The 3537-nt window shown below is 36.1% G+C and overlaps 1 long non-coding RNA gene across 1 annotated transcript; it reads right to left on the bottom strand.

Annotated features, from left to right (window-relative positions):
• Window positions 1-2551: 2551 nt before the first annotated feature.
• On the bottom strand, window positions 2552-3313 carry LOC146559401 (uncharacterized). The gene is made up of 3 exons (XR_014888274.1): window positions 3097-3313; window positions 2791-2872; window positions 2552-2667 (listed from the first exon to the last, which is right to left on the bottom strand). It is a non-coding gene; the product is annotated as an uncharacterized LOC146559401 (long non-coding RNA).
• Between the last annotated feature and the right edge of the window lie 224 nt (window positions 3314-3537).

Genomic DNA, 3537 nt, shown 5'->3' with positions numbered 1-3537 from the left:
TGGCAAATGTTGCACTGAGACCCCAAAAGGGGTAATTGTTAATGTCAGGCACCAGAAAATGATGTGACATGTTTGAGGATTTTTTGCAATAAAGGTGACATTTATTAACAAGGATATTAATAGAACAAAGGTAAAAAACCCGAAACCCCAAACAAAATGAAATAAAAAGAATGTATGATAAAACTAAACAAAATGCAAATTCATCTACCTGGTACCAAAACAAAAGACCACAGTATAAAGAAACATCAAACAAATCTATTTTCCCCCAATAAAGCCTTTAAAAAATATCAGATTCAATCCTTTGACCAAGTACCTACTAAAATGCACAACAAACTGATAATAACAAACCACACTGATAATATGTGGGAACTCCTCTTGGTGCCTTTTGTTGGACAGGCCAAAGATAACACAGTTTAACATCCATTAAATTGTATTTTTGCACCTCAAGGCGATTCCCAAAGACGTATTTGCTACACAGCATGCTGAACTTTTAACAAAATATAAGGAAATGGTACAAGTGGAGGACAAAATTACTAGTGACAGGCCTAAAAACAATCTACAACAGATGAAAGTATCTGAAAGTCACATTGTTATGAGATAGGACACAAATCCAGCAAAGACCTGCCACAGGTCCTGAGAGATGTAGCTGGCCCTTTAGTTGATCCTGCTGTTCAATGAAGCCTCGTCAGGAACGGTCTCAATGGAAGTGACTGTCGAGGAGTCATTCTTAAGAAAGGGAAATGGGAAGAAAAGCCTGAGGTATTCAACATTATACAAGAACTGAAAAATCAGTGGCAACAGGTGTGATGGCGTGATAAATCCAAATGTGAAAATGCTGGCTCAAATCATTGTTGGTGTGTATCAAGAAGGTCAGGAGAGAGGTAAAGCACTGAGAGTCTGCAGACATCTGTAAAACATGGGGGAGGCTATGGCATGGTTTGGGCCTGCAGATAGGCATGTTGGTGATCTTGTCAAAATTAATAAATTTATGAACAAAGAAAAGTACCATCTGTCTTTGATCCATGGTGCACTACGATCTGGAAAGCATCTGATTGGCAACAGCTTCATTTTTCAGCATGAAAGTGAAACATTGCCAATGCAGTAAAAGCATACCTTAATATCAGAACCTGGATCTCAACATTATTGAAACAGCGTGGGATCATCTAACAGACAACAGAACAAAAGGCAGCCAACATCCCAAGGAAAACTTTGAATGTCCTTCAAGAAGTCTGGAGACCTATTCATGAAGACTGCTTAAAGAAATGACAACAAACCTTAACTAAGAGAGTTTTATATATACAGCTGTGGTCAGAAGTTTGCATACACTTATCATGGGAATGATATAGTAATTTGACTGATATTATTCATGACTGAATTCAGTGTCTTCCTGATGCTGCCACTTTTTTCGCCAAATGAGTAGAGGTCACAGTGCATCTTCTCCAAAATCTGTAACCCAAAAACAACAAAATTAATTTAATGTTCAAAAGCAATGAGTGGTGTCATTTCTTTATTTCCTTCATTTCCTTCATTGTTAAGAGACACCATACAATCTTTTTATAGGTAGATAACCATGTTTCAACACTATAAGAGACTAAAATCTTCTGCTTTCAGGCTGTAAGACTAATATATTCAGATTTTTCAGCTATCGCCATCATTATGGCCAGGCCTTAATTATTATTTTTTTAAGCATGAAACTGACAACAATATTATACCAGACTGTTCTTTAATGCTCACCTTGACAGATGAAAGGTAGTCTGTCATGGCAGTTGGCATCCAGCAACTGAACTTGTTGCTCAGTCAGGATCATCTTTGCACAGTGGTTATTTGAGTCAGCTATGCTGCTGTTCCATTTAGGACAAATGTCTTTGGACCTTGAAATCCACATCCACTTCTTATCTTTGCCAAAAACTGAGCGTTCCAGGCCAATCCACACCCCTCGTTGCAGGTCTGTCTCATTTTGCAGGAGACTTTTCACTTCATCATTCACTGTTTGGTTGGTGATTTCAACCAGGGAGGTGTAGTCTGTCTGGCATTGCTCCAAGGCATCAATCCAACTTTTGCTTTCATTGTAGAACTCCAGGTTTGTAACTTGAGACAAAAAAAAAAAGAAAGAAAGTGACATTTAACATAGGCTAACACTACAACAGGCCACAGTTTCCTGCTGTCTCCTTATTTATACAAAGCTCTGCTGACTCACCCTGATAGTCAGGAATGTTTTGTATAGATTAAAGTATTGAGTCTAAGGCATTATAATATATTAACATATACTTTAATTAACAAGGTAAATGACTGCTTCCAGGCTGAAATATAAAAAAAATTCCACCTGATGTAGCTGTACTCCTTGTAGGGACAATAACATTGCAGGGTTGATTTGACGCTGCACATAAGAAAAAAAGTAAAAATGTAAGCTTTAAAAACATATTTCAGTTTTACAAAAGAAAAAAAATGTTGTAACTATACAGTTTTTTATTTGTGTTTTTTTGTTTTTTTGTGTTTTTTTTTTTTTTAGGAAAGGTTGATTATGTTAAAAAAAAAAAGTACTTGCCTGTCTGAGCATCTATACAGACACTGATATTGTATTCTTCATGAACATTTTGAAAATGTATCTTTACTGTTTTTTTATCTGGCTTAGACACTGAGATGTGTTTCTTTCTTCTGTTTTTTCTTCTGAAAGAAAATTACAGAACTGTTTAAAAAGCATATGACAAACATGATTTTATAAGAGATAACACATCTGCATCTTCTGCAGTATTTTATTTAAAAAGCTAAGTGGACAAAAAACATATTTACCCTAGATTACAGTTAATGGTAGAGGTAACTCCGCTGTTGCAACGTCCACAAATTTTATTATGACCAGAAACCTTTACACACCCTGCAGAAAACATAACAAATGAATCTACATGAAGAGGCACTGCAGGCACCTTTAGAAATGTCTGTGGCACTTCAGATGTTGTACTTGCTGAATGAATTTGTCACAGCAAGTATACTTTAAAATCCATTTGCTGTACACACTTCTTTATTACAGGAATAAAATAATTTTTAAGCTACTAAAATACTGTCAATAGACAAATATGCCGTGAAGTTGAGATTTCTTACCATTTTCTACCTCCACAGACAAAAGAAAATGGTCTGTTTTGTATGTGATTTTAGGACATGTGTTAAGATAGTCCGTCATCCCAGTGCTACTGAGTTTAGTGGCTTCCAGTGTGACTTGGTTGACTCTGGGATCATCACATTTAAATTTCCAAATCCACTTGCCAACTGTGCAATTGCAATTTTGTGTAATATTCCATCCAACAGTGCACAGATCACAGGGAGTGATTTTGATTCCTCTATTTGGAAACCCTTTCATGACTGAAACACAGGGCAGCAGGCTCACTGCTGTAGGACAGGAAGATCACATCAGGTCTGAGTACAGTTTGCGTTTAGTTGTTTGCTAAAGTGAGACTTTTCTTCTTCTACAATAAATATACAGTAATTCATAGTTTTAAGGAAAATATAAAGAAAAACATGTGCAAAAGTCTATATTTTTGTAAC

Source organism: Mchenga conophoros, linkage group LG14, assembly GCF_057382185.1.
Source record: "Mchenga conophoros isolate Kocher_MC1m ecotype Shallow Benthic linkage group LG14, M_conophoros_male_GT1.1, whole genome shotgun sequence".
Lineage (NCBI taxonomy): Eukaryota > Metazoa > Chordata > Actinopteri > Cichliformes > Cichlidae > Mchenga > Mchenga conophoros.
Note: the sequence above shows the minus strand (reverse complement) of the source record. Positions and strands in the feature narration are given on the sequence as shown.